The sequence below is a fragment of the Tursiops truncatus genome, chromosome 10, assembly GCF_011762595.2.
Source record: "Tursiops truncatus isolate mTurTru1 chromosome 10, mTurTru1.mat.Y, whole genome shotgun sequence".
NCBI lineage: Eukaryota > Metazoa > Chordata > Mammalia > Artiodactyla > Delphinidae > Tursiops > Tursiops truncatus.
In genome coordinates, this window is record NC_047043.1 from 16,889,020 (window position 1) to 16,900,670 (window position 11,651).

The window sequence follows — 11,651 nt, forward strand, 5'->3', positions numbered from 1 at the left end:
TCCTCCTTTCAACCAGGTCTGATTCTACCTACAAGATATTACCCATTTCTCATCATCCTCCTCTCAAGCTGGGATTAAACTCTGCTTTCCCGGTGCCCTCATAACAGTTTGAATAAAAGATCATACTGCATGTTTTTCTTGGAAGGAATGTTCATGGCTCTCTCTGGAGTATAACCTCTTTGAGGGTATATTTTTTCATCCTCATAGGGTCTGTAAGTAATAGTCTCTAGGGCATTTATTGCCTAGCATTGAAGCAACGCTCACTCCCAGGAACTTTAATTTTAATTTAATTTGTACAGTACTCCTGGGATGGTAGAAAGTTAGGTAAGAGTTAATTAGTTTAGCAGATTTGGTTTTTTCCTCTTAAATTATGCTTCAGTAAAATATTAGTGTATACCTTTGTGTATGGGCATGTGTGTGTATGTTTATGTGTGTGCGCAAACACAAATGCCCACACCATTGCATGCTTATGGAAAGGGAGTAGTGTTGAAAGAGAGGAAAGTATATAGAGGTGAGAATAGAGGGGAACTGAAGAGAACATTCTTCACTTTATGGTTTTTCCAAGGAGCAACTGCGCTCTTTCCTGAAACCGTCCACCTCTTTGTCCTGCCAAATTATATCTTTCCCATCTCTTTGATTTTGGATAAAATTTATCCATGGAAACTTTTCTAGTTAACCCATAACGACCACACCCCTTGCATCTCTCTGATAGGTTAACACATTCTGCATGGATGTGTTAAGACATTCTTGAAACAGTCTAGTGTATCTTGAGGCTATCTTTTATCCATCTTATCGCCTCGTTGTCCTTCCTGAGATAGTACTTCCTAATTTAATCTTAGAGCCTTTCCAGAGGAATAGTTCATGACTCTTTGAGAGTGAAAGAATTCTGCAGGATATTTGATCTGGGTCAGACCCTAGTGCTCACCTCCATAACCCTCTCATTTAGCTGTGCCCATGGCTGCCTGGATTGAAGACTACATTGCTCCAGCCTCCCTTGCAGCTAGCTGTGGCCATGTCACTAAGTTCTGGTCAGTGAGATGTAAGTAGAAGTGCCACATGTAACTTCCAGAAGTGATTTTTAAAGCAAGAAGGTGCTCCCTTTTAAGCCCTCTCTCCTTTCCAGTGGAGAGGGATGTCAAAATAATGGATGAAGCTTGAGGGACCATCTTAGACTATGAGGTGTGATCCCTATGCTAAAACTGGCAGTATAGCAAGGTAGAGCCACGTCTGTGATGATTTTCTGCTGATGCATTTCTAGATACCTGCCCCCAGTCTTCTTTTATTTATTTATTTTAAAATTATTGATTGATTTATTTGACTGCACCGGGTCTTAGTTGCAGCACATGGGATCTTTGTTGCCACATACAGGATCTTCAGTTGCAGCATGCGAACTCTTAGTTGCGGCACGTGGGATCTAGTTCCCTGACCAGGGATCGAATCCAGGCCCCCTGCATTGGGATCGTGGAGTCTTAGCCACTGGACCACCAGGAAGTCCCCAGGCTTCTTTTACATGAAAGAGAAGTAAGACATTTGCCTTGTGCAGGTCTTCATTATTTAGGGTTCCATTATTCACGGCCAAACCTAATCCTAACTGAATATAGTCATAAAAAAGACCAAGATCTGGAGAATTACCAACAGGCCTCACACAAGATTGACATATTAAAATCACTTTGGAGTGATAGTACCTCTCCTTATTTAAGCCATTCCCAGGAATTTGAAAGAAAGGAGCAAAAAAATTCCAGGCTGGCATGATACCACAAAAGAAACTACCCGAGAAGATTCTTGTTGAGAATGTAGTGACGTGGGCATTACATACAGTAGAGAAACTGAGCTCCAGGAAGGAAAGTGACTCTCCCTAGACCACCCACCTCGTTAGTTAGGCTCTGAACTCTCCTTCCTTGAGTTTCCTAGGCCAGTTCTCTTGCCTCAGCACATTTTATCTGCAAATTTAATCCACTCTCCATCAGGAAAATTGGTTATACCCTGGGAAACTGGGCAGAAGCAGAGTGGAATATTCATCTTAGCTATAAGGCCGTGGGTAATCAAACACTGAGCTTTCATCTACCACCCACAAAAGAGAAGTTTAGCTTTCAAAACGTCTGCAAAAAAAGTTCTTTCAAGTTGTGTCTTTCTGACTGTAGGAAATGAGTCCTGCATGAGATGATACATGATAAAACACTTTGTGTGGGGCTGAGAGGTGCAGTGGAAGGCAGTACTTTCCTGTCTTCCTGTGGAGTTAGAAATCTCCAGGTCCCAGGAGTCGACAGGTGGACCAGTCACAGTTACAGTTACAAAGTTGTGCTTGAGATCATGAAATGGAAACATAAATATGACAAACATTTTCTTTGGTACTAGATGACAATTTCCCAGTGCACAGAGCTCTTCAAAAAACAATATCGCTATTTAAAAACAAACAAACAATATGCTGTTTCTTTCTACTAAATCTTTCAGCATATTTCTTATTCATTGCAAATTTCTAACACCTGTCTGTGTATAAAGGTGCTAAATCTGAGTTGGATATAACAAATCCTCATATAATGGGAGTTATGCTTTTTCAAAGGCTTTCCTCCCCGTCATTTCAGGAAAGTTGCCTATCTTAGAATCTCAGGTTTTTAACACTGACAGAAACCTCTTAGTTCAATATATAGAGAATCTAATCCCTTCATTTATAAATGAGAAACATTGAGGTCCTAAGAGAAGAAAGATTGTGCTACAGACTAGCTCACCTAGCTCTAGGTCACAGAGCTAGCTGAAGTTTTAATAAGTATCTCTTCAACTGCTTTTAAATCTTTTCAGAACAGATTAAAAAGAAATATAGGACTTCCCTTGGTGGTGCAGTAGTTAAGAATCCACCTGCCAATGCAGGGGACACAGGTTCAAGCCCTGGTCCGGGAAGATCCCACATGCTGTGGAGCAACTTAGCCCATGCACTGCAACTACTGAGCCTGTGCTCTAGAGCCCGGGAGCCACAACTACTGAGCCCACGTGCCACAACTACTGAAGCCCGCGCACCTAGAGCCCGGGCTTCGCAACAAGAGAAGCCACCGCAATGAGAAGCCCGTGCACTGCAACGAAGAGTAGTCCCTGCTCACCGCAACTATAGAAAGCCCGTGCACAGCAACGAAGACCCAATGCAGCCAAAGAAAAAAGTTTATTAAAGAAAAAAAAACTTAAAAAAAAACGAAATATCTTTTCTTCTGTTTTCCAAGCCACCCAGCAGTCCAGATGAGATCTCAGGTTTAGAATCATAAATATGGGACAACAAAGTACTACCGTATACAATTCAAATATTTTTCCTTTACCCTGAAAGAACAAAATGTATCATAACCATTCATTCTTTCTCACCTTTGTCGTCAGCTTTCTATGCATGGGTTGAACTGGCTTTTCTTTGCACTGAGGTGTGTGTGTGTGAAGATGTCATGTATTAACAGCAAATTAGGAGCATTTCAGAGCAGAGGTCGGCCTCGCTAACACAACCGAGTTTCTGTGTCACGGTGGTGCTGGATGCAGCTGCTGCTCTTAGGTGTCAACAAAGAAAGCCCAATACAGTGGAGACGTTAGCCTAGGGCTAGAAGAAGCCTTCTGAGAGCAGCCAAAGTCCTCATTTGGAGCTTGCCACGTAGCTGTGTTGGCTGTTGGTCTGAGCAAACTGCTAGATGCCCGGAGGCCCCTAGTAACCCACTGCTAGCTCCCAACACCTCTTATATTTACATGGAACAAACTACAGGCCCCCCAAAGGGGCAGCAGATACTTGTGAAAAGAGCCATAGTTCTAAGAGAAGGAGACTGAGATCGTAGCCACCACTCTGCCTCTAACTGGGTGATGTTTCCATCCCATTCGCCTGCGTGGTCAAAACAGTAGTTGGCCAAGCTTTCAGTCCTCAGACAGAAGTTATCAGGAAAAAGTAAAACAATTAATGAAATAGCATGCTTTGGGGGAAGAGGAGAGAGAATGACGTATTAATATAACATAACTAGGAGGTGATAAAAATCTACATCTTCTATACATGGTTTATCTGATTTACTACCGGCAGTACCACTAGTATATAAAATATCAAAGTTCTGTTTGATGCATTCCAGGGAATTCAGTATTTTGCCTTTATTGAAATTGATTAGGGTGTGGTACTTTTTACTTTTCATTTCAGACATTTAGAATGAGAAGGAATTGCTTTTCTAGCTTCAACTTAAGAAAAACAGCTAATGAATTCATCAGTATTTATTCAACAACAACTCAGTTTGCACAGGCCTGTGCTCAGAGATATTGGGATTAAAGCTTGGACCTGCCTGATTCTTGGAGTACATTTTAGGCAGCATGTAATTCATACAAATGCCCTCTTGAGCACCTATTCTAGATGAGGCAAAGAAGGCTGTTTTGACGTTACTGTTTTGAGACGGCCACTTGGTAATTGCCATCTTCACTTCCTTATTTTTTCCTTCACAGGGAACACAAACATTTCAGAACTCTTGTCACTGGTGTTTAGTGAAAACTAATAGAAACTGATTGTCATACAGAACACAAAGGATATAACTGGTTTCACAATTACTTAGTGCTCCCAAAAAACAAACCATAGGGACTTCTAGCTAAACACGGCAGATAAAACAAAACAAAACAAAACATGACCGGATCTCCATTCCCTCTCGAAGCCCCACTAAGATGACAGAGAATGAAAAGGCACACATCAATAAGGACCATGGGAACAAAAGAGGAAATAGCATTATTTTGAAAGCCAGAAAGCAGATGGATGGGCAATAACTGACCGACTAGACAGGAGAAAGCTGAATGGCAAGAGCCTGTAAGAAGCAAAGCCAAAAATCTGGTTTGATGAAGCCACCGAGGCGCCAAGAGTCTCAGCAGTAGAGGCACCAGCTGCCTCCAAAGGGGTGTGGGCGAGACTGACACCAGGAGGAGTGATTAAGAATCTGTTTAAGGAATACTTGGACCTAGATTCCCTATGGTATCCTGCACCGCCAGTGACTATACCTCCTCAACTCAGTACAAGACTGAAGGTTTATTCTCAAAAGAGGTTGAGTGAGACTGCTCTGGAGGAGGGAATACTGGACACAGCTGAGGGCACTCGTGACAACTAGAAACAGGGAGGCTAAGAGGGGCATCTGCAGACCAACTAGTGGCACCGCCAGCAACATGTGACCCCCGGAATGCTGCATGTGCACTGGCAGGAGAAAGGAGCCTTCCTCCTTGGGTAAATGGATCAGCCCAGGAGACAGTGTCTGCAGGCATTGGGGTAACTGTGGTAAGAGTGATGTCCACATCCTAATCCCTGAAGCCTGTGACTGTGTTAGGTGACATGGCAAAGGGGAATTAAGGTAGCAGATGGCATTAATGTTGGTCATCTGCCAGCCACAGTAGGGAGAGTGTCCTGGTTATCCAGGTGGGCCAGTGTCATCCCCAGGCTCTTTAGCAGTGGAAGAGAGAAGCGGAAGAGGTCAGAGTGATGTGATATGAAGAAGACTTGACCCACTATTACTGGCTTTGAAGAGGGAAGGAGAGGGCCAAAGGTCAAAGAATACAAGTGGCTTCTAGAACCTGGAAAAGGGAAGGAAATGGACTCTTCCCTGGAGGCTCCAGAAAGGAATGCAGCCCTGCCGACAACCTAATTTTAGCCCAGCAAGACGGAATCAGACAACTGACCTCCAGAACTGTAAGATAGTAAGTTTATGTTGCTTTAAGCAGCCAAGTTTGTGGTAATTTGTTACCGTTGCAATAGAAAACTAGTGCAGACACAGACTGTTGGGGGAGCCCAACGGTGAATCTCATTTGTTGCAGATCCCACGCATACTTTCATTCCTCAGACAGGAACTTTTTAGGACTTCTGCCACTAACTTTTTAGGACTTCTCTTGAAAATGGACAGCCAAGGAGTAACAGATATTTGAAGGAAGTATCTAACATAAAAGGCAAAGTTCAAAATTAATAAACACCACAGAGGGAAGAGACCATTCAGGGAGCAGAAGAAAATGTAAAAAACAAACAAAACTCTCAGAGAAATAAGATATTGCATCCATGAAACAAGAACAGAGTGCTCTTGAAAAGGAGCATTCACAAGACTTAAAGCAGTCTTAGAATTTAAAAATATAATAGAATAAATAAATATTAAATAGAATGGTAGAGAAATAAAGTTTTAAAAACCAAAAAAGAGGTCAGTGGCAACCCATCGACATGGGTCTCTGTTAAAGATATCAAGAATAGGTCTTACTTTAAGAGATACCAAGTAAAACTTAAAAGAAAACAAGATTGATTGCTATGCTCAGAAACACTTGGTACTCCAGGGCAAAAGTTAAGTACAACACAACCAAATAAAGAATGATTGTCCATGTAACCAACAGAGATATCATTTGTCAAATCTCTTATGCCTGAATAAAAGGGCATGTGATATTCTGCGGAGATAATGCTCACGAACTCCCAAAGCACGGTGTGACGGTTGGCCTGACAGCTATTCTGCGGCATTCTGTCCTGGCCTCCTGCTGGCCCGCAGCCTTCTCAGTTGGTTTTACATGGACAAGATATAAATACAATGAGGAAAGCTTTGATGGTCAGCCTGGTACCTTCACCTGCTATCTGAACTAAAATTTTGCCAGAACTACCACTGGAAATAAAGTTTTCGGGGCTCTGAGGGGAGTTGTGGATGGAGGCTTATCAATGCCTCACAGTACCAAATTGTTCCCTGGTTACGATTCAGAAAGCAGGGGATTCCAAGCAGAAGTACCTCAGAAGCACATTGTGGCCCAGAACGTTGCAGGTGATATGAGTTACCTTATGGAAGATGATGAAGATGCTAACAAGAAACGATTCTCCCAATACATAAAGAACAACATAGCTGCAGACATGATGGAGGAGATGTACACGAAAACTGTACTACTGTATGAGAGAATCCGGCCTATCAGAAGCAGCCTAAGAAAGAAGTTAAAAAAGAAAAAAGAGTTGGAGCTGTTCCAGAATGTCTCTTGCTCAGAAGAAAGATCAAGTAGCTCAGAAGGCAAGCTGCCTCAGAGCTCAGGAGTGGACCACTGAGAGGTAAATCAAACCACAACTTTCTATGAAGATTTTTCAGATAAAGACAATAAACTTATTGACAAAGCAGTGAAAACCACCACCACCAACAAAAACCTTCGTAAAAGTAAAACAAGTGAAAACAGTTTTTAAAATAAAATAAGATTAAAAATAATTATCTGTAAAGGATATCCAATAGAAGTCCCATAATAAGTAGAAAAGTTATTAGATTGAGTCAACATGCAATTAGATGAATGGAAAAGGACCCCCACTGAGATATATCATTGTCTTTTTTTCCCAGAAGTCCAGTAACAGAGATGATTCTAAAAAATTCTAGAGAAGAAAACCTGATTATGGACAAAGGATCAGGCATCAGAAGGTCTCAGAGGTCTTAAAAATAATATTGGAAGTAGAAAAGCAGTGCCTTAACAATTCTGAAGAAAATAACTTCCACCTTAGAATTTCCATCCACGCTGTTAGACAGGTCTGCAGGTGGGGTAGCATTTCAAACATTCAAAGTCTCAAAAAGTTGCTGCCTATGCACCCTCTTCCAGGAACCTACTAGAGAATACCCTCCAAAATGAGGAGAAAGAAAGGGGACACCAGTAGACAAGAAAGAGGGCATTCTACAGAAGAAAGGAGCCAAGGGAACCTCAGGGTGATTACTATGAAACAGGGCCAGAGAAGACCGAGTCCAGATTGAATAGAAGGATGGAGGGATCCAGAGGGATGACTCCAAGGGGGTGGGGGAAGAAGTTGATCATTCATCTGTTGTTCTTAGGAAATGTATACTTACTGCAGAGTTTGGAGCCGAATAACTGGCAAGCACATAGAAAAGCTTTAGCAAACAACTCAAAACAAGACAATTAATTACTCTGAGGAGCAGAGCAAAAATCCTCATGTAAGAAAGAAAATATAATCCTAGTTCACTATGAGATCTAGTTATAAGTAAACGTCCATCATTATAATAGGGTCAATATTAAATACTCATTTAACTCTGACTGGTGATATATGATATGTCTATGTAAAGAGGATGGTGGCGAGGGAAAGTACCTATGTGTACGTATACTACTTGTGTGTAGTAGATTGCAAAAATGGCCACAATTTTCTTCTCCCGGTATCCTTCACGATGAGACTTTATAGCACCTCCCATCAAGAGGTGGAGTCTATTCCTCTTCTACTCAAATCCAGCTGGCCTTGTGAGAGAATGAAGTGGGAGTACCAGAAAGCCAGTTCTGAGCCTGGGCCTCAGGAAGCTGCGTGTGCTTCCACAGATGGAGGGGGGACCGGGACCCTGCCCATCCTCTGTGTGAATGCGCCTGGCCTCTCCTGCTAGAGGATGGAAGACCACGAGGAGAATGGAAGAGCCCCCCTAGCTGAGGCCACTCTGGTCAGCCAGCCCCCAGCCACCCCAGTAACTGACCACAGCTGACCATGAGCTCAGCCAAGACCAGAATTGCCCAGCCCAGTCCAGTTCAAACGGCTGATCCACAGAATCGTGAGTGCATAGAAATGGCTGGTTTAGGCCAGTACCTTTGGGGATGATTTGTTACACAGCAAAAATGAACTGATACTATGCGTACGTGCGCCAGTATGTCTACAGGAGGATGTTAATGCAGTAAAGTGAAGGTTTTGTGTTCTATAGTGGGAAATCATTCCATCTATCTAAATCTGAAAAAGCAAGCAACACAAGAGAAGCAGGTTGTTTAGAAACATGACGACAGAAGCAGTGAATGGATTTTAAAATGGATATCCAAGGAATGTAAATCAGGGGTCGGGACGGATAGTGGTTTTCATTACAGGCTGTGTAGAATTGTTTGATTTTTAAAAATTAAGTACGCATTTCATTTTGATAAAACTGCAAATTAAGTGGAAATAAAAAAGAAAAATAACTAGATTTCCCAGTTATTGGCAGTCAGCTGGTGTAGAGCATCGGCCATTGCCAGCAGTAGTCACGTGTTCAACAAACGCCCCAGCAGCTGAGGAATTTCCTACTAACACCTTAAGCCACAACCAACCCAGTTTTCCCTTTTGATTAGTATTCAGTCTTCTAGCTTGCATACTTGTGGTTAGTACACAGTGGGAGAATAGAAAAAAAAGCACATGCAAAGTCAGCTGCTGAGTCGCAGACACTGCAGGTGTTCTTCACGTTGGTAGCCTCCATCCTAACAGAGTCAAATAAGGACCACAGACATCAAAACATAATGGAAAACTAGCTGCAACCAAAGCAGGGCATGGAAAAACTGGTCACTAAAAATCATGCTGTGGTAACATTGTTGAATTGGCCTGGGGAAAAGATGGAGCAAATCCCCGTGCTCAACACAGAAAAGTGGCACTGTGAACTCAAAACACACACAACTGCAGCAACAATATCTATTGTCAGACAGTCACCCTCTTCTTCCCTCCTAGTATACTTTCTGTGCTTTAAATGTACTTTTATCTTTGTAATGATTCTTTTTAAGTCAGCTTATAGAATTCTCTTTCCTCTGTTACATTGGGAGAAAGTAAGTGATATTTTGAGAAGACACAGAAGGTAAAAACAAGATACTAGATTCTAAATGATGTGTTTATTAGTCAGAACAGATAGATGCTGTAGTAATGAAAGCCCCCAAGTCTCTAGGACTTAACATCACAGGCTACATCTTCAAAGTTAGGTCTTCAGAAGAACTCTGGTTATCTAATTCACTCAAGATCCGAGCTGATACACCCTGCCATGAGCACTTCCTCTCAAAGCTGACCGGAAGTGACACTCATCACTTCTGCTCGTATTTTTTTAGCCACCTTCACATGGCTGTGTCTAAATTCAAATGGGTGGGAAAATGCAATTCTACCAAGTACCCAGAAGGAGAACTGGAATATTTGTGACATATGCCAACTCAATATGCTATTCTCCCTGCTGTTCAACATAGTCATACGTCACCTAGAATATAAATGAGTTATGTGTATTTTTAATCCAAAGTATAGGAACTTTTCCTCGATGAGTTTTACTCTGGAAAATTATTGTGCTTTAGAAGCAGATGATGCATCTGACTAAGGGGGAGGGCCTGGGAGGTTACATGAGGTTTGAAAGTTATGTAAAGTAATGTGGTTTCCTTTTTTTTTCTTCCTGCGGTTTAATGATGCAGCACAGTATTTGTAGACCAATCCTGGTCTTCCTCAAGTGGTTTCTATAACAAGATAATTTTCTTTCACCCTATCACTAAGCAGTTTGCTTTTGCTTCCAAGTAAAGCCTTATTTGTGCCTAAATTTTGAAGACTGTGACTATAAGGGCACACCACTTTCTGCCTGTTTAAGAAATAATCGGGGGGCTTCCCTGGTGGCGCAGTGGTTAAGAATCCTCCTGCCAATGCACGGGACACAGGTTCGAGCCCTGGTCTGGGAAGATCCCATGTGCCACAGAATAACTAAGCCCGTGCACCACAACTACTGAGCCTGCGCTCTAGAGCCCACGAGCCAAAACTACCGAGCCCGTGAGCCACAACTACTGAAGGCTGTGCACCTAGAGCCTGTGTTGCGCAGCAAGAGAAGCCACCGCAATGAGAAACCCGCGCAACAAAGAGTAGCCCCCGCGCAGCAATGAAGATCCAATGCAAACAAACGAGATGATTAATTAATTAATTATTTTTTAAAAAAAGAAATAATCCGAGGTGGTCTGGATGTAAAAATGCTAATGCATGCATGAGAAAACTTTATTTAAATCTCAAAGCAACAGTTGCACTTTGAGAAGGAGAGGTTCAGGTGAGCAGGGCCTGTGGATCTGGAGGATCAAAGCAGAGTTTTCAGATGAGACACTGGAGTGGGGAAGGTGGGGAGTAGGTTTCTGTCCCTGGGGACCAAGGAAGGAAACTTATTTTCCTACTGTTATTTTTGAAGAACTTCAGTGTATAAGCACTGGGCTTCTCTCTTGCATCAGGATGGAAATAGAGAAGTAGGGGTTCTAAATATTTAGCCAAAGTCCCAAAACCCTTTGATACGACAGCTTCGAATATGTCATGCATCACATCCAAGTATGGTTACACTTCCTTGCTAAAATCCAAACAACCAGGAAGCTGAAATAATCAGAACCCTTTATTGCCTGGCAGTAAGAAAATAACACATGGCAAGGAAATCAGTTGAAATCAGGCACACCTTCAAGAGAAAAGCAATTATCAGAATGTTACAGGGTCGGGACTGATCGCAGCCAAATTTCTTAACTTCTTTAAAACATGTGGCACATTCAGGCAGAAATAAACTTCGCTGAGATGAACCATTGACCACATGTGGCTCATTTTGAATTCTAAAATCTTTATTATGGAAGGTTCCATCTAGTCAGAATTATAAGCAGTAAGTTCTTTAACATGAGGCCTAAGGAGATCTGCTGTGAATATTTGTTGTGGATACTCAGACCCATAAGTATGTGCCTTAAACTTTAAACCATCTCTTCAGGGTTCTGAGAGAACCCTCTAGTTCTTACTCACGAACATGCTGGTGACATGTGACAACCGGGGGTCTGAAGGAGTGATCTGAGCTGGTCTGCTAAAATCACCTCTATGTGAGAACCTTGGGGCTAGACCACTTCTGTCTTACAGAAATATGATGCAGGACGTACGTGTGAGCCTCAGAAGTAATTTTAATTTTTCTAATAGCTACATTAAAGAAATGGAA

At 42.2% G+C, this 11,651-nt stretch overlaps 1 pseudogene; it reads left to right on the plus strand.

Annotated features, from left to right (window-relative positions):
• Window positions 1–4,951: 4,951 nt before the first annotated feature.
• On the plus strand, window positions 4,952–7,027 carry LOC101330794 (large ribosomal subunit protein uL18 pseudogene; annotated as a pseudogene).
• The last annotated feature ends 4,624 nt before the right edge of the window (window positions 7,028–11,651 follow it).